A 23,940-nucleotide genomic window follows, 5' to 3' on the forward strand; every position below is an offset into this window, starting at 1 on the left:
TAACAAGCTTATTACATGCGAATCCTATTGGGAACCTACTGAATATACCATGATACTTAGATTCCATTCCTTAAATGTTGCTATATATTGAGAAGCACACTCATACAAGCATGTCCCATGGGAACTCACTGAATTCGCCTAGAAATTTTGATTCCATTCGTGAAAATTTTTCTATATCCCGAACAGTCCACTTATTACTACTGCGGCCTATTGGGAACTAACCGAATTCACCATGTTACTCAGATTCGGCTCACTAAGTTTTGATAAATCTGTAAAAGTACACATATTAAAAGAGCCCGCTACTGGGAACTAACTGAATTCACAAGGAAACAGTGTTTCAGTTCGTTAAAATGTTGCTCTATCTTGAATAACATGCTTATTACATGTGACTCCTATTGGGAAGCAACTGAATTCACCATGATACTTAGATTCCGTTCCTTAAAATGTTTCTCTATATTGAAAAGCAAACTCATACAAGCATGTCCCATTGGGAAATCACTGAATTCGCCTAAAAATTTTGATTCCATTCGTGAAAATTTTTCTATATCCCGAACAGTCCACTTATTACTACTGCGGCATATTGGGAACTAACTGATTTCACCATATTACTCAGATTCGGCTCACCAAATTTTGAAAAATCTTTAAAAGTACATTTATTACAAGAGCAGGTTACTGGGAACTAACTGAATTCACTAAGAAACAGTGTTTCAGTTCGTTAAAACATTGTTCTATCTTGAATAACAAGCTTATTACATGCGAATCCTATTGGGCAACTACTGAATTCACCATGATACTTAGATTACGTTCCTTAAAATGTTGCTCTATATTGAAAAGCAAACTCATACAAGCATGGCCCATTGGTCACTCACTGAATTCGCCTAGAAATTTTGATTCCATTCGTGATAATTTTCCTATATCCGGAAGAGTCCACTTATTACTACTGCGGCCTATAGGGAACTAAATGAATTTACCGATTTACTCAGATACGTCTCAGGAAATTTTCATAAATCTTTAAGAGTACACATATTACAAGAGCCTGCTAATGGGAACTAACTGAATTCACAAAGAAACAGTGTTTCAGTTCCTTAAAACTTTGCTCTATCTTGAATAACAAGCTTATTACAAGCGAATCCTACTGGGAATCTACTGAATTCACCATGATATTAGATTCCGTTCCTTAAAATGTTGCTCTATATTGTAAAGCAAACTCATACAAGCATGTCCCATTGGGAACTCACTGAATTCGCCTAGAAATTTTGATTCCATTCGTGAAAATTTTTCTATACCCCGAACAGTCCACTTATTACTATTGCGGCCTATTGGGAACTAACCGAATTCACCATGTTACTCAGCTTCGGTTCACCAAATTTTGATAAATCTTTAAAAGTACACATATTACAAGAGCTGGCTACTGGGAACTAACTGAATTCACAAAGAAACAGTGTTTCAGTTCGTTAAAACGTTGCTCTATCTTGAATAATAAGCTTAATACGTGTGAATCCTATTGGAAACCTGCTGAATTCACCATGATACTTAGATTCCGTTCCTTAAAATGTTGCTCTATATTGAAATCAAACTCATACAAGCGTGTCCCATTGGGCACTCACTGAATTCGCCTAAAAATTTTGATTCCATTCGTGAAAATTTTTCTATATCCCGAACAGTCCACGTATTACTACTGCGGCCTATTGGGAACTAAACGAATTTACCGATTTACTCAGATACGGCTCAGCAAGTTTTGATAAATCTTTAAAAGTACATATATTTCAAGAGTCTGCTCATGGGAACTAACTGATTTCACAAAGAAACAGTGTTTCAGTTCGTTAAAACGTTGCTCTATCTGAATAACAAGCTTATTACATGCGAATCCTATTGGGCACCTACTGAATTCACCATGATACTTAGATTCCGTTCCTTAAAATGTTGCTCTATATTGAAATCAAACTCATACAAGCGTGTCCCATTGGGCACTCACTGAATTCGCCTAGAAATTTTGATTCCATTCGTGAAAATTTTTCTATATCCCGAACAGTCCACTTATTACTACTCTGGCCTATTGGGAACTAACAGATTCACGACGTTACTCAGATTCGGCTCACCAAATTTTGATAAATCTTTAAAAGTACACATATTACAAGAGCAGGCTACTGGGAACTAACTGAATTCACAAAGACACAGTGCTTCACTTCGTTAAAACGTTGCTCTATCTTGAATAACAAGCTTATTACATGTGAATCCTATTGGGAACCTACTGAATACACCATGATACTTAGATTCCGTTCCTTAAAAAGTTGCTCTATATTGAAAAGCAAACTCATACAAGCATGTCCCATTGGGACCTCACTGAATTCGCCTAGAAATTTTGATTCCATTCGTGAAAATTTTCCTATATCCCGAACAGTCCACTTATTTCTACTGCGTCCTATTGGGAACTAAACGAATTCACCATGGTCCTCAGCTTCGGTTCACCAAATTTTGATAAATCTTTAAAAGTACACATATTACAAGAGCAGGCTACTGGGAACTAACTGAATTCACAAAGAAACACTGTTTCACTTCGTTAAAACGTTGCTCTATCTTGAATAACATGCTTATTACATGCGAACCTATTGGGAACCTACTGAATTCACCATGATACTTAGATTCCGTTCCTTAAAATGTTTATATTTTATATATACAAATGTTATATATTTCTATATATATTTTATATTATATACAAATTCTGTGGTTTGTATTCTCATTCCTTTAGTGACTTACTCTGCAGAGCACAGCTCTCATTTCAATAAACTCCAGCTTAATAATTCTTTTACAAATCTTGCCTTAGTGTTATACAGCTGAAAAGTCATCAGCTATCGAAGGTCATGGCTTTCTCTTTTTGCTTCTTAGACCCTTATAGTTGGTCTGAGTTAACTTCTGTGATGGTTATAACCAAATCTGTATCTCGGTGTCTCTATTCGTACATGGATGTCCAGTTGTTGCAGCACCATTAGCTAAAATCATGGTCCTCACTCTATCCCACTGCTTATGCCTCTGTCAGTCATTGGCTAATTAATATGGATACCGATATATATATATTATATATCTATATGTATTTTATATATATAAATGTTATATATTGAAAAGCACACTCATACAAGCTTGTCACATTGGGAATCCACAGAATTCACCTAGAAATTTTGATTCCATTCGTGACAAATTATCTATATACCGAGGAGTCCACTTATTACTACTGCGGCCTATTGGGAATTAACCGAATTCAACAAGTTACTCAGATTCGGCTCAGGAAATTTTGATAAATCTTTACAAGTACATATATTACAAGAACATGCTACTGGGAACTAAGGGAATTCACAAAGAAACAGTGTTTCAGTACGTTAAAACCTTGCTCTATGTTGAATAACAAGCTTATTACATGCAAATCCTATTGGGAACCTACTGAATTCACCATGATACTTAGATTCCGTTCCTTAAAATGTTGCTCTATATTGAAAAGCAAACTCATACAAGCATGTCCCATTGGGAAATCACTGAATTCGCCTAGAAATTTTAATTCCATTCGTGAAAATTTTTCTGTATCCCGAACAGTCCACTTATTACTACTGCGGCCTATTGGGAACTAACCGAATTCACCATGTTACTCAGATTCGGCTCACTAAGTTTTGATAAATCTGTAAAAGTACACATATTATAAGAGCCCGCTACTGGGAACTAACTGAATTCACAAGGAAACAGTGTTTCACTTCGTTAAAATGTTGCTCTATCTTGAATAACAAGCTTATTACAAGCGAATCCTACTGGGAATCTACTGAATTCACCATGTTATTAGATTCCGTTCCTTAAAATGTTGCTCTATATTGTAAAGCAAACTCATACAAGCATGTCCCATTGGGAAATCACTGAATTCGCCTAGAAATTTTGATACCATTCGTGAAAATTTTTCTATATCCCGAACAGTCCACTTATTACTACTTCGGCCTATTGGGAACTAAGCGAATTCACCATGTTACTCAGCTTCGGCTCACAAAATTTTGATAAATCTTTAAAAGTACACACATTACAAGAGCAGGCTACTGGGAACTAAATGAATTCACAAAGAAACAGTGTTTCAGTTCGTTAAAACGTTGCTCTATCTGAATAACAAGCTTATTACATGCGAATCCTATTGGGCACCTACTGAATTCACCATGATACCTAGATTCCGTTCCTTAAAATGTTGCTCTATATTGAAAAGCAAACTCATACAAGCGTGTCCCATTGGGCACTCACTGAATTCGCCTAGAAATTTTGATGCCATTCGTGAAAAATTTTCTATATCCCGAACAGTCCACTTATTACTCCTGCGGCCTATTGACAACTAAACGAATTCACCATGGTCCTCAGCTTCGGTTCACCAAATTTTGATAAATCTTTAAAATTACACATATTACAAGAGCAGGCTACTTACTGGGAACTAACTGAATTCACAAAGAAACACTGTTTCACTTCGTTAAAACGTTGCTCTATCTTGAATAACAAGCTTATACATGCGAATCCTATTGGGAAACTACTAAATTCACCATGCTACTTAGATTCTGTTCCTTAAAATGTTGCTCTATATTGAAAAGCGATCTCATACAAGCATGTCCCATTGGGAACTCACTGAATTCGCCTAGAAATTTTGATTCCATTCGTGAAAATTTTTCTATATCCCGAACAGTCCACTTATTACTACTGCGGCCTATTGGGAACTAACCGAATTCACCATGTTACTCAGATTCGGCTCACTAAGTTTTGATAAATCTGTAAAAGTACACATATTAAAAGAGCCCGCTACTGGGAACTAACTGAATTCACAAGGAAACAGTGTTTCAGTTCGTTAAAATGTTGCTCTATCTTGAATAACATGCTTATTACATGTGACTCCTATTGGGAAGCAACTGAATTCACCATGATACTTAGATTCCGTTCCTTAAAATGTTTCTCTATATTGAAAAGCAAACTCATACAAGCATGTCCCATTGGGAAATCACTGAATTCGCCTAGAAATTTTGATTCCATTCGTGAAAATTTTTCTATATCCCGAACAGTCCACTTATTACTACTGCGGCATATTGGGAACTAACTGATTTCACCATATTACTCAGATTCGGCTCACCAAATTTTGAAAAATCTTTAAAAGTACATTTATTACAAGAGCAGGTTACTGGGAACTAACTGAATTCACTAAGAAACAGTGTTTCAGTTCGTTAAAACATTGTTCTATCTTGAATAACAAGCTTATTACATGCGAATCCTATTGGGCAACTACTGAATTCACCATGATACTTAGATTACGTTCCTTAAAATGTTGCTCTATATTGAAAAGCAAACTCATACAAGCATGGCCCATTGGTCACTCACTGAATTCGCCTAGAAATTTTGATTCCATTCGTGATAATTTTCCTATATCCGGAAGAGTCCACTTATTACTACTGCGGCCTATAGGGAACTAAATGAATTTACCGATTTACTCAGATACGTCTCAGGAAATTTTCATAAATCTTTAAGAGTACACATATTACAAGAGCCTGCTACTGGGAACTAACTGAATTCACAAAGAAACAGTGTTTCAGTTCCTTAAAACTTTGCTCTATCTTGAATAACAAGCTTATTACAAGCGAATCCTACTGGGAATCTACTGAATTCACCATGATATTAGATTCCGTTCCTTAAAATGTTGCTCTATATTGTAAAGCAAACTCATACAAGCATGTCCCATTGGGAACTCACTGAATTCGCCTAGAAATTTTGATTCCATTCGTGAAAATTTTTCTATACCCCGAACAGTCCACTTATTACTACTGCGGCCTATTGGGAACTAACCGAATTCACCATGTTACTCAGATTCGGCTCACTAAGTTTTGATAAATCTGTAAAAGTACACATATTATAAGAGCCCGCTACTGGGAACTAACTGAATTCACAAGGAAACAGTGTTTCAGTTCGTTAAAATGTTGCTCTATCTTGAATAACATGCTTATTACATGTGACTCCTATTGGGAACCAACTGAATTCACCATGATACTTAGATTCCGTTCCTTAAAATGTTGCTCTATATTGAAAAGCAAACTCATACAAGCATGTCCCATTGGGAAATCACTGAATTCGCCTAGAAATTTTGATTCCATTCGTGAAAATTTTTCTATATCCCGAACAGTCCACTTATTACTACTGCGGCATATTGGGAACTAACTGATTTCACCATATTACTCAGATTCGGCTCACCAAATTTTGAAAAATCTTTAAAAGTACATTTATTACAAGAGCAGGTTACTGGGAACTAACTGAATTCACTAAGAAACAGTGTTTCAGTTCGTTAAAACATTGTTCTATCTTGAATAACAAGCTTATTACATGCGAATCCTATTGGGCAACTACTGAATTCACCATGATACTTAGATTACGTTCCTTAAAATGTTGCTCTATATTGAAAAGCAAACTCATACAAGCATGGCCCATTGGTCACTCACTGAATTCGCCTAGAAATTTTGATTCCATTCGTGATAATTTTCCTATATCCGGAAGAGTCCACTTATTACTACTTCGGCCTATTGGGAACTAACCGAATTCACCATGTTACTCAGCTTCGGCTCACAAAATTTTGATAAATCTTTAAAAGTACACACATTACAAGAGCAGGCTACTGGGAACTAAATGAATTCACAAAGAAACAGTGTTTCAGTTCGTTAAAACGTTGCTCTATCTGAATAACAAGCTTATTACATGCGAATCCTATTGGGCACCTACTGAATTCACCATGATACCTAGATTCCGTTCCTTAAAATGTTGCTCTATATTGAAAAGCAAACTCATACAAGCGTGTCCCATTGGGCACTCACTGAATTCGTCTAGAAATTTTGATGCCATTCGTGAAAAATTTTCTATATCCCGAACAGTCCACTTATTACTACTGCGGCCTATTGACAACTAAACGAATTCACCATGGTCCTCAGCTTCGGTTCACCAAATTTTGATAAATCTTTAAAAGTACACATATTACAAGAGCAGGCTACTTACTGGGAACTAACTGAATTCACAAAGAAACACTGTTTCACTTCGTTAAAACGTTGCTCTATCTTGAATAACAAGCTTATTACATGCGAATCCTATTGGGAAACTACTAAATTCACCATGCTACTTAGATTCTGTTCCTTAAAATGTTGCTCTATATTGAAAAGCGATCTCATACAAGCATGTCCCATTGGGAACTCACTGAATTCGCCTAGAAATTTTGATTCCATTCGTGAAAATTTTTCTATATCCCGAACAGTCCACTTATTACTATTGCGGCCTACTGGGTACTAACCGAATTCACCATTTTACTCAGCTTCAGTTCACCAAATTTTAATAAATCTTTAAAGTACACATATTACAAGAGTCTGCTACTGGTAAATAACTCAATTCACAAAGAAACAGTGTTTCAGTTCCTTAAAACGTTGCTCTATCTTGAATAACAAGCTTATTACATGCGAATCCTATTGGGAACCTACTGAATTCACCAGGCTACTTAGATTCTGTTCCTTAAAATGTTGCTCTATATTGAAAAGCGATCTCATACAAGCATGTCCCATTGGGAACTCACTGAATTCGCCTAGAAATTTTGATTCCATTCGTGAAAATTTTTCTATACCCCGAACAGTCCACTTATTACTATTGCGGCCTATTGGGAACTAACCGAATTCACCATGTTACTCAGCTTCGGTTCACCAAATTTTGATAAATCTTTAAAAGTACACATATTACAAGAGCTGGCTACTGGGAACTAACTGAATTCACAAAGAAACAGTGTTTCAGTTCGTTAAAACGTTGCTCTATCTTGAATAATAAGCTTAATACGTGTGAATCCTATTGGAAACCTGCTGAATTCACCATGATACTTAGATTCCGTTCCTTAAAATGTTGCTCTATATTGAAATCAAACTCATACAAGCGTGTCCCATTGGGCACTCACTGAATTCGCCTAAAAATTTTGATTCCATTCGTGAAAATTTTTCTATATCCCGAACAGTCCACGTATTACTACTGCGGCCTATCGGGAACTAAACGAATTTACCGATTTACTCAGATACGGCTCAGCAAGTTTTGATAAATCTTTAAAAGTACATATATTTCAAGAGTCTGCTCATGGGAACTAACTGATTTCACAAAGAAACAGTGTTTCAGTTCGTTAAAACGTTGCTCTATCTGAATAACAAGCTTATTACATGCGAATCCTATTGGGCACCTACTGAATTCACCATGATACTTAGATTCCGTTCCTTAAAATGTTGCTCTATATTGAAATCAAACTCATACAAGCGTGTCCCATTGGGCACTCACTGAATTCGCCTAGAAATTTTGATTCCATTCGTGAAAATTTTTCTATATCCCGAACAGTCCACTTATTACTACTCTGGCCTATTGGGAACTAACAGATTCACGACGTTACTCAGATTCGGCTCACCAAATTTTGATAAATCTTTAAAAGTACACATATTACAAGAGCAGGCTACTGGGAACTAACTGAATTCACAAAGACACAGTGCTTCAGTTCGTTAGAACGTTGCTCTATCTTGAATAACAAGCTTATTACATGTGAATCCTATTGGGAACCTACTGAATACACCATGATACTTAGATTCCGTTCCTTAAAAAGTTGCTCTATATTGAAAAGCAAACTCATACAAGCATGTCCCATTGGGACCTCACTGAATTCGCCTAGAAATTTTGATTCCATTCGTGAAAATTTTCCTATATCCCGAACAGTCCACTTATTACTACTGCGGCCTATTGGGAACTAAACGAATTCACCATGGTCCTCAGCTTCGGTTCACCAAATTTTGATAAATCTTTAAAAGTACACATATTACAAGAGCAGGCTACTGGGAACTAACTGAATTCACAAAGAAACACTGTTTCACTTCGTTAAAACGTTGCTCTATCTTGAATAACATGCTTATTACATGCGAACCTATTGGGAACCTACTGAATTCACCATGATACTTAGATTCCGTTCCTTAAAATGTTTATATTTTATATGTACAAATGTTATATATTTCTATATATATTTTATATTATATACAAATTCTGTGGTTTGTATTCTCATTCCTTTAGTGACTTACTCTGCAGAGCACAGCTCTCATTTCAATAAACTCCAGCTTAATAATTCTTTTACAAATCTTGCCTTAGTGTTATACAGCTGAAAAGTCATCAGCTATCGAAGGTCATGGCTTTCTCTTTTTGCTTCTTAGACCCTTATAGTTGGTCTGAGTTAACTTCTGTGATGGTTATAACCAAATCTGTATCTCGGTGTCTCTATTCGTACATGGATGTCCAGTTGTTGCAGCACCATTAGCTAAAATCATGGTCCTCACTCTATCCCACTGCTTATGCCTCTGTCAGTCATTGGCTAATTAATATGGATACCGATATATATATATTATATATCTATATGTATTTTATATATATAAATGTTATATATTGAAAAGCACACTCATACAAGCTTGTCACATTGGGAATCCACAGAATTCACCTAGAAATTTTGATTCCATTCGTGACAAATTATCTATATACCGAGGAGTCCACTTATTACTACTGCGGCCTATTGGGAATTAACCGAATTCAACAAGTTACTCAGATTCGGCTCAGGAAATTTTGATAAATCTTTACAAGTACATATATTACAAGAACATGCTACTGGGAACTAAGGGAATTCACAAAGAAACAGTGTTTCAGTACGTTAAAACCTTGCTCTATGTTGAATAACAAGCTTATTACATGCAAATCCTATTGGGAACCTACTGAATTCACCATGATACTTAGATTCCGTTCCTTAAAATGTTGCTCTATATTGAAAAGCAAACTCATACAAGCATGTCCCATTGGGAAATCACTGAATTCGCCTAGAAATTTTAATTCCATTCGTGAAAATTTTTCTGTATCCCGAACAGTCCACTTATTACTACTGCGGCCTATTGGGAACTAACCGAATTCACCATGTTACTCAGATTCGGCTCACTAAGTTTTGATAAATCTGTAAAAGTACACATATTATAAGAGCCCGCTACTGGGAACTAACTGAATTCACAAGGAAACAGTGTTTCACTTCGTTAAAATGTTGCTCTATCTTGAATAACAAGCTTATTACAAGCGAATCCTACTGGGAATCTACTGAATTCACCATGTTATTAGATTCCGTTCCTTAAAATGTTGCTCTATATTGTAAAGCAAACTCATACAAGCATGTCCCATTGGGAAATCACTGAATTCGCCTAGAAATTTTGATACCATTCGTGAAAATTTTTCTATATCCCGAACAGTCCACTTATTACTACTTCGGCCTATTGGGAACTAAGCGAATTCACCATGTTACTCAGCTTCGGCTCACAAAATTTTGATAAATCTTTAAAAGTACACACATTACAAGAGCAGGCTACTGGGAACTAAATGAATTCACAAAGAAACAGTGTTTCAGTTCGTTAAAACGTTGCTCTATCTGAATAACAAGCTTATTACATGCGAATCCTATTGGGCACCTACTGAATTCACCATGATACCTAGATTCCGTTCCTTAAAATGTTGCTCTATATTGAAAAGCAAACTCATACAAGCGTGTCCCATTGGGCACTCACTGAATTCGCCTAGAAATTTTGATGCCATTCGTGAAAAATTTTCTATATCCCGAACAGTCCACTTATTACTCCTGCGGCCTATTGACAACTAAACGAATTCACCATGGTCCTCAGCTTCGGTTCACCAAATTTTGATAAATCTTTAAAATTACACATATTACAAGAGCAGGCTACTTACTGGGAACTAACTGAATTCACAAAGAAACACTGTTTCACTTCGTTAAAACGTTGCTCTATCTTGAATAACAAGCTTATACATGCGAATCCTATTGGGAAACTACTAAATTCACCATGCTACTTAGATTCTGTTCCTTAAAATGTTGCTCTATATTGAAAAGCGATCTCATACAAGCATGTCCCATTGGGAACTCACTGAATTCGCCTAGAAATTTTGATTCCATTCGTGAAAATTTTTCTATATCCCGAACAGTCCACTTATTACTACTGCGGCCTATTGGGAACTAACCGAATTCACCATGTTACTCAGATTCGGCTCACTAAGTTTTGATAAATCTGTAAAAGTACACATATTATAAGAGCCCGCTACTGGGAACTAACTGAATTCACAAGGAAACAGTGTTTCAGTTCGTTAAAATGTTGCTCTATCTTGAATAACATGCTTATTACATGTGACTCCTATTGGGAACCAACTGAATTCACCATGATACTTAGATTCCGTTCCTTAAAATGTTGCTCTATATTGAAAAGCAAACTCATACAAGCATGTCCCATTGGGAAATCACTGAATTCGCCTAGAAATTTTGATTCCATTCGTGAAAATTTTTCTATATCCCGAACAGTCCACTTATTACTACTGCGGCATATTGGGAACTAACTGATTTCACCATATTACTCAGATTCGGCTCACCAAATTTTGAAAAATCTTTAAAAGTACATTTATTACAAGAGCAGGTTACTGGGAACTAACTGAATTCACTAAGAAACAGTGTTTCAGTTCGTTAAAACATTGTTCTATCTTGAATAACAAGCTTATTACATGCGAATCCTATTGGGCAACTACTGAATTCACCATGATACTTAGATTACGTTCCTTAAAATGTTGCTCTATATTGAAAAGCAAACTCATACAAGCATGGCCCATTGGTCACTCACTGAATTCGCCTAGAAATTTTGATTCCATTCGTGATAATTTTCCTATATCCGGAAGAGTCCACTTATTACTACTTCGGCCTATTGGGAACTAAGCGAATTCACCATGTTACTCAGCTTCGGCTCACAAAATTTTGATAAATCTTTAAAAGTACACACATTACAAGAGCAGGCTACTGGGAACTAAATGAATTCACAAAGAAACAGTGTTTCAGTTCGTTAAAACGTTGCTCTATCTGAATAACAAGCTTATTACATGCGAATCCTATTGGGCACCTACTGAATTCACCATGATACCTAGATTCCGTTCCTTAAAATGTTGCTCTATATTGAAAAGCAAACTCATACAAGCGTGTCCCATTGGGCACTCACTGAATTCGCCTAGAAATTTTGATGCCATTCGTGAAAAATTTTCTATATCCCGAACAGTCCACTTATTACTCCTGCGGCCTATTGACAACTAAACGAATTCACCATGGTCCTCAGCTTCGGTTCACCAAATTTTGATAAATCTTTAAAATTACACATATTACAAGAGCAGGCTACTTACTGGGAACTAACTGAATTCACAAAGAAACACTGTTTCACTTCGTTAAAACGTTGCTCTATCTTGAATAACAAGCTTATACATGCGAATCCTATTGGGAAACTACTAAATTCACCATGCTACTTAGATTCTGTTCCTTAAAATGTTGCTCTATATTGAAAAGCGATCTCATACAAGCATGTCCCATTGGGAACTCACTGAATTCGCCTAGAAATTTTGATTCCATTCGTGAAAATTTTTCTATATCCCGAACAGTCCACTTATTACTACTGCGGCCTATTGGGAACTAACCGAATTCACCATGTTACTCAGATTCGGCTCACTAAGTTTTGATAAATCTGTAAAAGTACACATATTATAAGAGCCCGCTACTGGGAACTAACTGAATTCACAAGGAAACAGTGTTTCAGTTCGTTAAAATGTTGCTCTATCTTGAATAACATGCTTATTACATGTGACTCCTATTGGGAACCAACTGAATTCACCATGATACTTAGATTCCGTTCCTTAAAATGTTGCTCTATATTGAAAAGCAAACTCATACAAGCATGTCCCATTGGGAAATCACTGAATTCGCCTAGAAATTTTGATTCCATTCGTGAAAATTTTTCTATATCCCGAACAGTCCACTTATTACTACTGCGGCATATTGGGAACTAACTGATTTCACCATATTACTCAGATTCGGCTCACCAAATTTTGAAAAATCTTTAAAAGTACATTTATTACAAGAGCAGGTTACTGGGAACTAACTGAATTCACTAAGAAACAGTGTTTCAGTTCGTTAAAACATTGTTCTATCTTGAATAACAAGCTTATTACATGCGAATCCTATTGGGCAACTACTGAATTCACCATGATACTTAGATTACGTTCCTTAAAATGTTGCTCTATATTGAAAAGCAAACTCATACAAGCATGGCCCATTGGTCACTCACTGAATTCGCCTAGAAATTTTGATTCCATTCGTGATAATTTTCCTATATCCGGAAGAGTCCACTTATTACTACTTCGGCCTATTGGGAACTAAGCGAATTCACCATGTTACTCAGCTTCGGCTCACAAAATTTTGATAAATCTTTAAAAGTACACACATTACAAGAGCAGGCTACTGGGAACTAAATGAATTCACAAAGAAACAGTGTTTCAGTTCGTTAAAACGTTGCTCTATCTGAATAACAAGCTTATTACATGCGAATCCTATTGGGCACCTACTGAATTCACCATGATACCTAGATTCCGTTCCTTAAAATGTTGCTCTATATTGAAAAGCAAACTCATACAAGCGTGTCCCATTGGGCACTCACTGAATTCGTCTAGAAATTTTGATGCCATTCGTGAAAAATTTTCTATATCCCGAACAGTCCACTTATTACTACTGCGGCCTATTGACAACTAAACGAATTCACCATGGTCCTCAGCTTCGGTTCACCAAATTTTGATAAATCTTTAAAAGTACACATATTACAAGAGCAGGCTACTTACTGGGAACTAACTGAATTCACAAAGAAACACTGTTTCACTTCGTTAAAACGTTGCTCTATCTTGAATAACAAGCTTATTACATGCGAATCCTATTGGGAAACTACTAAATTCACCATGCTACTTAGATTCTGTTCCTTAAAATGTTGCTCTATATTGAAAAGCGATCTCATACAAGCATGTCCCATTGGGAACTCACTGAATTCGCCTAGAAATTTTGATTCCATTCGTGAAAATTTTTCTATATCCCGAACAGTCCACTTATTACTATTGCGGCCTACTGGGTACTAACCGAATTCACCATTTTACTCAGCTTCAGTTCACCAAATTTTAATAAATCTTTAAAGTACACATATTACAAGAGTCTGCTACTGGTAAATAACTCAATTCACAAAGAAACAGTGTTTCAGTTCCTTAAAACGTTGCTCTATCTTGAATAACAAGCTTATTACATGCGAATCCTATTGGGAACCTACTGAATTCACCAGGCTACTTAGATTCTGTTCCTTAAAATGTTGCTCTATATTGAAAAGCGATCTCATACAAGCATGTCCCATTGGGAACTCACTGAATTCGCCTAGAAATTTTGATTCCATTCGTGAAAATTTTTCTATACCCCGAACAGTCCACTTATTACTATTGCGGCCTATTGGGAACTAACCGAATTCACCATGTTACTCAGCTTCGGTTCACCAAATTTTGATAAATCTTTAAAAGTACACATATTACAAGAGCTGGCTACTGGGAACTAACTGAATTCACAAAGAAACAGTGTTTCAGTTCGTTAAAACGTTGCTCTATCTTGAATAATAAGCTTAATACGTGTGAATCCTATTGGAAACCTGCTGAATTCACCATGATACTTAGATTCCGTTCCTTAAAATGTTGCTCTATATTGAAATCAAACTCATACAAGCGTGTCCCATTGGGCACTCACTGAATTCGCCTAAAAATTTTGATTCCATTCGTGAAAATTTTTCTATATCCCGAACAGTCCACGTATTACTACTGCGGCCTATCGGGAACTAAACGAATTTACCGATTTACTCAGATACGGCTCAGCAAGTTTTGATAAATCTTTAAAAGTACATATATTTCAAGAGTCTGCTCATGGGAACTAACTGATTTCACAAAGAAACAGTGTTTCAGTTCGTTAAAACGTTGCTCTATCTGAATAACAAGCTTATTACATGCGAATCCTATTGGGCACCTACTGAATTCACCATGATACTTAGATTCCGTTCCTTAAAATGTTGCTCTATATTGAAATCAAACTCATACAAGCGTGTCCCATTGGGCACTCACTGAATTCGCCTAGAAATTTTGATTCCATTCGTGAAAATTTTTCTATATCCCGAACAGTCCACTTATTACTACTCTGGCCTATTGGGAACTAACAGATTCACGACGTTACTCAGATTCGGCTCACCAAATTTTGATAAATCTTTAAAAGTACACATATTACAAGAGCAGGCTACTGGGAACTAACTGAATTCACAAAGACACAGTGCTTCAGTTCGTTAGAACGTTGCTCTATCTTGAATAACAAGCTTATTACATGTGAATCCTATTGGGAACCTACTGAATACACCATGATACTTAGATTCCGTTCCTTAAAAAGTTGCTCTATATTGAAAAGCAAACTCATACAAGCATGTCCCATTGGGACCTCACTGAATTCGCCTAGAAATTTTGATTCCATTCGTGAAAATTTTCCTATATCCCGAACAGTCCACTTATTACTACTGCGGCCTATTGGGAACTAAACGAATTCACCATGGTCCTCAGCTTCGGTTCACCAAATTTTGATAAATCTTTAAAAGTACACATATTACAAGAGCAGGCTACTGGGAACTAACTGAATTCACAAAGAAACACTGTTTCACTTCGTTAAAACGTTGCTCTATCTTGAATAACATGCTTATTACATGCGAACCTATTGGGAACCTACTGAATTCACCATGATACTTAGATTCCGTTCCTTAAAATGTTTATATTTTATATGTACAAATGTTATATATTTCTATATATATTTTATATTATATACAAATTCTGTGGTTTGTATTCTCATTCCTTTAGTGACTTACTCTGCAGAGCACAGCTCTCATTTCAATAAACTCCAGCTTAATAATTCTTTTACAAATCTTGCCTTAGTGTTATACAGCTGAAAAGTCATCAGCTATCGAAGGTCATGGCTTTCTCTTTTTGCTTCTTAGACCCTTATAGTTGGTCTGAGTTAACTTCTGTGATGGTTATAACCAAATCTGTATCTCGGTGTCTCTATTCGTACATGGATGTCCAGTTGTTGCAGCACCATTAGCTAAAATCATGGTCCTCACTCTATCCCACTGCTTATGCCTCTGTCAGTCATTGGCTAATTAATATGGATACCGATATATATATATTATATATCTATATGTATTTTATATATATAAATGTTATATATTGAAAAGCACACTCATACAAGCTTGTCACATTGGGAATCCACAGAATTCACCTAGAAATTTTGATTCCATTCGTGACAAATTATCTATATACCGAGGAGTCCACTTATTACTACTGCGGCCTATTGGGAATTAACCGAATTCAACAAGTTACTCAGATTCGGCTCAGGAAATTTTGATAAATCTTTACAAGTACATATATTACAAGAACATGCTACTGGGAACTAAGGGAATTCACAAAGAAACAGTGTTTCAGTACGTTAAAACCTTGCTCTATGTTGAATAACAAGCTTATTACATGCAAATCCTATTGGGAACCTACTGAATTCACCATGATACTTAGATTCCGTTCCTTAAAATGTTGCTCTATATTGAAAAGCAAACTCATACAAGCATGTCCCATTGGGAAATCACTGAATTCGCCTAGAAATTTTAATTCCATTCGTGAAAATTTTTCTGTATCCCGAACAGTCCACTTATTACTACTGCGGCCTATTGGGAACTAACCGAATTCACCATGTTACTCAGATTCGGCTCACTAAGTTTTGATAAATCTGTAAAAGTACACATATTATAAGAGCCCGCTACTGGGAACTAACTGAATTCACAAGGAAACAGTGTTTCACTTCGTTAAAATGTTGCTCTATCTTGAATAACAAGCTTATTACAAGCGAATCCTACTGGGAATCTACTGAATTCACCATGTTATTAGATTCCGTTCCTTAAAATGTTGCTCTATATTGTAAAGCAAACTCATACAAGCATGTCCCATTGGGAAATCACTGAATTCGCCTAGAAATTTTGATACCATTCGTGAAAATTTTTCTATATCCCGAACAGTCCACTTATTACTACTTCGGCCTATTGGGAACTAACCGAATTCACCATGTTACTCAGCTTCGGCTCACAAAATTTTGATAAATCTTTAAAAGTACACACATTACAAGAGCAGGCTACTGGGAACTAAATGAATTCACAAAGAAACAGTGTTTCAGTTCGTTAAAACGTTGCTCTATCTGAATAACAAGCTTATTACATGCGAATCCTATTGGGCACCTACTGAATTCACCATGATACCTAGATTCCGTTCCTTAAAATGTTGCTCTATATTGAAAAGCAAACTCATACAAGCGTGTCCCATTGGGCACTCACTGAATTCGCCTAGAAATTTTGATGCCATTCGTGAAAAATTTTCTATATCCCGAACAGTCCACTTATTACTCCTGCGGCCTATTGACAACTAAACGAATTCACCATGGTCCTCAGCTTCGGTTCACCAAATTTTGATAAATCTTTAAAATTACACATATTACAAGAGCAGGCTACTTACTGGGAACTAACTGAATTCACAAAGAAACACTGTTTCACTTCGTTAAAACGTTGCTCTATCTTGAATAACAAGCTTATACATGCGAATCCTATTGGGAAACTACTAAATTCACCATGCTACTTAGATTCTGTTCCTTAAAATGTTGCTCTATATTGAAAAGTGATCTCATACAAGCATGTCCCATTGGGAACTCACTGAATTCGCCTAGAAATTTTGATTCCATTCGTGAAAATTTTTCTATATCCCGAACAGTCCACTTATTACTACTGCGGCCTATTGGGAACTAACCGAATTCACCATGTTACTCAGATTCGGCTCACTAAGTTTTGATAAATCTGTAAAAGTACACATATTATAAGAGCCCGCTACTGGGAACTAACTGAATTCACAAGGAAACAGTGTTTCAGTTCGTTAAAATGTTGCTCTATCTTGAATAACATGCTTATTACATGTGACTCCTATTGGGAACCAACTGAATTCACCATGATACTTAGATTCCGTTCCTTAAAATGTTGCTCTATATTGAAAAGCAAACTCATACAAGCATGTCCCATTGGGAAATCACTGAATTCGCCTAGAAATTTTGATTCCATTCGTGAAAATTTTTCTATATCCCGAACAGTCCACTTATTACTACTGCGGCATATTGGGAACTAACTGATTTCACCATATTACTCAGATTCGGCTCACCAAATTTTGAAAAATCTTTAAAAGTACATTTATTACAAGAGCAGGTTACTGGGAACTAACTGAATTCACTAAGAAACAGTGTTTCAGTTCGTTAAAACATTGTTCTATCTTGAATAACAAGCTTATTACATGCGAATCCTATTGGGCAACTACTGAATTCACCATGATACTTAGATTACGTTCCTTAAAATGTTGCTCTATATTGAAAAGCAAACTCATACAAGCATGGCCCATTGGTCACTCACTGAATTCGCCTAGAAATTTTGATTCCATTCGTGATAATTTTCCTATATCCGGAAGAGTCCACTTATTACTACTGCGGCCTATAGGGAACTAAATGAATTTACCGATTTACTCAGATACGTCTCAGGAAATTTTGATAAATCTTTAAGAGTACACATATTACAAGAGCCTGCTACTGGGAACTAACTGAATTCACAAAGAAACAGTGTTTCAGTTCCTTAAAACTTTGCTCTATCTTGAATAACAAGCTTATTACAAGCGAATCCTACTGGGAATCTACTGAATTCACCATGATATTAGATTCCGTTCCTTAAAATGTTGCTCTATATTGTAAAGCAAACTCATACAAGCATGTCCCATTGGGAAATCACTGAATTCGCCTAGAAATTTTGATACCATTCGTGAAAATTTTTCTATATCCCGAACAGTCCACTTATTACTACTTCGGCCTATTGGGAACTAACCGAATTCACCATGTTACTCAGCTTCGGCTCACAAAATTTTGATAAATCTTTAAAAGTACACACATTACAAGAGCAGGCTACTGGGAACTAAATGAATTCACAAAGAAACAGTGTTTCAGTTCGTTAAAACGTTGCTCTATCTGAATAACAAGCTTATTACATGCGAATCCTATTGGGCACCTACTGAATTCACCATGATACCTAGATTCCGTTCCTTAAAATGTTGCTCTATATTGAAAAGCAAACTCATACAAGCGTGTCCCATTGGGCACTCACTGAATTCGCCTAGAAATTTTGATGCCATTCGTGAAAAATTTTCTATATCCCGAACAGTCCACTTATTACTCCTGCGGCCTATTGACAACTAAACGAATTCACCATGGTCCTCAGCTTCGGTTCACCAAATTTTGATAAATCTTTAAAAGTACACATATTACAAGAGCAGGCTACTTACTGGGAACTAACTGAATTCACAAAGAAACACTGTTTCACTTCGTTAAAACGTTGCTCTATCTTGAATAACAAGCTTATTACATGCGAATCCTATTGGGAAACTACTAAATTCACCATGCTACTTAGATGATGTTCCTTAAAATGTTGCTCTATATTGAAAAGCGATCTCATACAAGCATGTCCCATTGGGAACTCATGAATTCGCCTAGAAATTTTGATTCCATTCGTGAAAATTTTTCTATATCCCGAACAGTCCACTTATTACTATTGCGGCCTACTGGGTACTAACCGAATTCACCATTTTACTCAGCTTCAGTTCACCAAATTTTAATAAATCTTTAAAGTACACATATTACAAGAGTCTGCTACTGGTAAATAACTCAATTCACAAAGAAACAGTGTTTCAGTTCCTTAAAACGTTGCTCTATCTTGAATAACAAGCTTATTACATGCGAATCCTATTGGGAACCTACTGAATTCACCAGGCTACTTAGATTCTGTTCCTTAAAATGTTGCTCTATATTGAAAAGCGATCTCATACAAGCATGTCCCATTGGGAACTCACTGAATTCGCCTAGAAAGTTTGATTCCATTCGTGAAAAATTTTCTATATCCCGAACAGTCCACTTATTACTACTGCGGCCCATTAGGAACTAAACCAAATTACCGATTTACTCAGATACGTCTCAGGAAATTTAGATAAATCTTTAAGAGTACACATATTACAAGAGCATTCTGCTGGGAACTAACTGAATTCACAAAGAAACAGTGTTTCAGTTCGATAAAACTTTGCTCAATCTTGAATAACAAGCTTATTACAAGCGAATCCTATTGGGAATCTACTGAATTCACCATGATACTTAGATCACGTTCCTTTTAATGTTGCTCTATATTGAAAAGCAAACTCACACAAGCGTGTCCCATTGGGAAATCACTGAGTTCGCCTAGAAATTTTGATTCCATTCGTGAAAATTATTCTATATCCCGAACAGTCCACTTATTACTACTGCGGCCTATTGGGAACTAACCGAATTTACCGATTTACTCAGATACGGCTCAGCAAGTTTTGATAAATTTTTAAAAGTACATATATTTCAAGAGTCTGCTCATGGGAACTAACTGATTTCACAAAGAAACAGTGTTTCACTTCGTTAAAACGTTGCTCTATCTGAATAACAAGCTTATTACATGCGAATCCTATTGGGCACCTACTGAATTCACCATGATACTTAGATATCGTTCCTTAAAATGTTGCTCTATATTGAAAAGCAAACTCATACAAGCGTGTCCCATTGGGCACTCACTGAATTCGCCTAGAAATTTTGATTCCATTCGTGAAAAATTTTCTATATCCCGAACAGTCCACTTATTACTGCTGCGGCCTATTGACAACTAAACGAATTCACCATGGTCCTCAGCTTCGGTTCACCAAATTTTGATAAATCTTTAAAAGTATACATATTACAAGAGCAGGCTACTGGGAACTAACTGAATTCACAAAGAAACACTGTTTCACTTCGTTAAAACCTTGCTCTATCTTGAATAACAAGCTTATTACATGCAAATCCTATTGGGAACCTACTGAATTCACCATGATACTTAGATTCCATTCCTTAAAATGTTGCTCTATATTGAAAAGCAAACTCATACATGCATGTCCCATTGGGAAATCACTGAATTCGCCTAGAAATTTTAATTCCATTCGTGAAAATTTTTCTGTATCCCTAACAGTCCACTTATTACTACTGCGGCCTATTGGGAACTAACCGAATTCACCATGTTACTCAGATTCGGCTCACCAAGTTTTGATAAATCTGTAAAAGTACACATATTATAAGAGCCTGCTACTGGGAACTAACTGAATTCACAAGGAAACAGTGTTTCACTTCGTTAAAATGTTGCTCTATCTTGAATAACATGCTTATTACATGTGACTCCTATTGGGAACCAACTGAATTCACCATGATACTTAGATTCCGTTCCTTAAAATGTTGCTCTATATTGAAAAGCAAACTCATACAAGCATGTCCCATTGGGAAATCACTGAATTCGCCTAGAAATTTTGATTCCATTCGTGAAAATTTTTCTATATCCCGAACAGTCCACTTATTACTACTGCGGCATATTGGTAACTAACCGATTTCACCATATTACTCAGATTCGGCTCACCAAATTTTGAAAAATCTTTAAAAGTACATTTATTACAAGAGCAGGTTACTGGGAACTAACTGAATTCACTAAGAAACAGTGTGTCAGTTCGTTAAAACATTGTTCTATCTTGAATAACAAGCTTATTACATGCGAATCCTATTGGGGAACTACTGAGTTCACCATGATACTTAGATTCCGATCCTTAAAATGTTGCTCTACATTGAAAAGCAAACTCATACAAGCATGGCCCATTGGCCACTCACTGAATTCGCCTAGAAATTTTGATTCCATTCGTGAAAATTTTCCTATATCCGGAAGAGTCCACTTATTACTACTGCGGCCTATAGGGAACTAAATGAATTTACCGATTTACTCAGATACGTCTCAGGAAATTTTGATAAATCTTTAAGAGTACACATATTACAAGAGCCTGCTACTGGGAACTAACTGAATTCACAAAGAAACAGTGTTTCAGTTCCTTAAAACTTTGCTCTATCTTGAAAAACAAGCTTATTACAAGCGAATCCTACTGGGAATCTACTGAATTCACCATGATATTAGATTCCGTTCCTTAAAATGTTGCTCTATATTGTAAAACAAACTCATATAAGCATGTCCCATTGGGAACTCACTGAATTTACCTAGAAATTTTGATACCATTCGTGAAAATTTTTCTATATCCCGAACAGTCCACTCATTAATACTGCGGCCTATTGGGAACTAACCGAATTCACCATGTTACTCAGCTTCGGCTCACAAAATTTTGATAAATCTTTAAAAGTACACACATTACAAGAGCAGGCTACTGGGAACTAAATGAATTCACAAAGAAACAGTGCTTCAGTTCCTTAAAACGTTGCTCTATCTTGAATAACAAGCTTATTACATGCAAACCCTATTGGGCACCTACTTCATTCACCATGATACTTAGATTCCGTTCCTTTAAATGTTGCTCTATATTGAAAAGCAAACTCATACAAGCATGTCCCATTGGGAACTCACTGAATTCGTCTAGAAATTTTGATTCCATTCGTGAAAATTATTCTATATCCCAAACAGTCCACTTATTACTACTGCGGCCTATCGGGAACTAAACGAATTTACCGATTTGCTCAGATTCGGTCAGGAAGTTTTGATAAATCTTTAAAAGTACATATATTACAAGAATCTGCTACTGGGAACTAACTGATTTCACAAAGAAACAGTGTTTCATTTCTTTAAACCTTGCTCTATCTGAATTACAAGCTTATTACATGCGAATCCTACTGGCACCTACTGAATTCACCATGATACTTAGATTCCGTTCCTTAAAATGTTGCTCTATATTGAAAAGCAAACTCATACAAGCGTGTCCCATTGGGCACTCACTGAATTCGCCTAGAAAGTTTGATTCCATTCGTGAAAATTTTTCTATATCCCGAACAGTCCACGTATTACTACTGCGGCCTATCGGGAACTAAACGAATTTACCGATTTACTCAGATACGGCTCAGCAAGTTTTGATAAATCTTTAAAAGTACATATATTTCAAGAGTCTGCTCATGGGAACTAACTGATTTCACAAAGAAACAGTGTTTCAGTTCGTTAAAACGTTGCTCTATCTGAATAACAAGCTTATTACATGCGAATCCTATTGGGCACCTACTGAATTCACCATGATACTTAGATTCCGTTCCTTAAAATGTTGCTCTATATTGAAAAGCAAACTCATACAAGCGTGTCCCATTGGGCACTCACTGAATTCGCCTAGAAATTTTGATTCCATTCGTGAAAAATTTTCTATATCCTGAACAGTCCACTTATTACTACTGCGGCCTATTGACAACTAAACGAATTCACCATGGTCCTCAGCTTCGGTTCACCAAATTTTGATAAATCTTTAAAAGTACACATATTACAAGAGCAGGCTACTGGGAACTAACTGAATTCACAAAGAAACACTGTTTCACTTCGTTAAAACGTTGCTCTATCTTGAATTACAAGCTTATTACATGCAAATCCTATTGGGAACCTAGTGAATTCACCATGATACTTAGATTTTGTTCTTTAAAATGTTGCTCTATATTGAAAAGCAAACTCATACAAGCATGTCCCATTGGGAAATCACTGAATTCGCCTAGAAATTTTAATTACATTCGTGAAAATTTTTCTGTATCCCTAACAGTCCACTTATTACTACTGCGGCCTATTGGGAACTAACCGAATTCACCATGTTACTCAGATTCGGCTCACCAAGTTTTGATAAATCTGTAAAAGTACACATATTATAAGAGCCTGCTACTGGGATCTAACTGAATTCACAAGGAAACAGTGTTTCACTTCGTTAAAATGTTGCTCTATCTTGAATAACATGCTTATTACATGTGACTCCTATTGGGAACCAACTGAATTCACCATG

This window comes from Rattus norvegicus, chromosome 8, assembly GCF_036323735.1.
Source record: "Rattus norvegicus strain BN/NHsdMcwi chromosome 8, GRCr8, whole genome shotgun sequence".
In the NCBI taxonomy this organism is placed as follows: domain Eukaryota; kingdom Metazoa; phylum Chordata; class Mammalia; order Rodentia; family Muridae; genus Rattus; species Rattus norvegicus.